This window comes from Poecilia formosa, unplaced genomic scaffold, assembly GCF_000485575.1.
Source record: "Poecilia formosa unplaced genomic scaffold, Poecilia_formosa-5.1.2 Scaffold455, whole genome shotgun sequence".
NCBI classification, from domain to species: domain Eukaryota; kingdom Metazoa; phylum Chordata; class Actinopteri; order Cyprinodontiformes; family Poeciliidae; genus Poecilia; species Poecilia formosa.
Window position 1 is genome coordinate 122,248 of NW_006800394.1, and position 1,342 is coordinate 123,589.

A 1,342-nucleotide genomic window follows, 5' to 3' on the forward strand; every position below is an offset into this window, starting at 1 on the left:
GGAATGACTGCTGGGCGGGAACATGAGGTTTCACACCTGAAACGTTTGTTCTGTGTTGAACAGACCAGAGCTGGTTTCCTCCGTTGGTCCGGAAACTTTCCTCCAGGTGTGAAGTCACTCAGGTAAGTCCTGGTGCGGTCTGAACAGCCGGACCCGACCCGCTTCTTGATCTGGTCTCAGTCCGCTTCCAAACGAGTTCTGGTGTGAACAAACTGGCCTTGATCCAAACCAACGACAGGAAATGGGCCTAACTTTGGACTTTACGGGCCTCCATAGCTGCATCATGGTAGAAATGAGCGTTTGATGTTGCTATGCATGCTGTGATTGGACTGAGTTTAATCTGGAGCGACCTGCGGTACCGTCTTGCTCCAGGGAGACGCCTGGAATCAGCTGTTCATGTTTGCACAACGTATTTATGGAGGAATTTCCTTTGTCCAGGTATTTTGCAGGTGCTGAAGGTTTCTGTCCCCATCAGGACTCAGGACGGAGAACCAGAGTGAAACTTCAGCGCATCCGGCATCATTAGGAAACTTTTAAAACAGAAAGTGAAGGAAAGTGTGTGTGATTTGAGTTTTACTTGCAGTGAAGCAGCTAGCAGTGAGCATTAAGTTAGCTAAGAGCGCTAATCGCTCTGTTTTCTCTCATCATCCTCTTCCAAAGCCTCACCAGAGGAGATGAAGAGCCCTTCGCTGTTTTTACACATCTGGAAGCTCGCTGAGGGCCACGTTGCTAACTTCTGAGGGCTAATTGCTCCATGAGGTCTGAGGAATAATGGCTGCTTCAGCGAGCGCTAATGGCTTCCACTTCTGCATGCATTACAGTAAAATACAGCAGCAGTGTGAACGTTTTCAGCCAAAGCCTCCTGGCTGCGTCCCCAGCCCCCACCGCTGAAGGTTTCCCTCAGTAAGTCGTTCCTGACAGCAGCCACATATCCAGCTTAGCGGCAGTCCCAGAGGAGAAACTGAGACTCAAACAGCTGCTGGTCGACTAAATAAAATGTCAGGAAACAATGACAACCTCATTCAAAAAAACAAGAGGCAATATAAGCTCCTCTTCCTCCACTGAAGGTAAATCTGCTCTTCAATACGTCCAGAAGCAGCTCAATTTAAAAACGATCGAGCTAAACGAGCTTTCAGGAGCGGCTATTCATCACCGACTTAATTAGCAACATCACGTCTGCTTCGCTTCTCACTGAACGGTTTATTTCTAACGGTTCCAGAGCAACAATGGAGTCTCAGACTGGAGCCTGGAACCTGGAACCTGGAGCCTGGAGCCTGGAATCTAGAGCCTGGAACCTGGAATCTGGAACCTAGAACCTGGAGCCTGGAGCCTGGAATCTAGA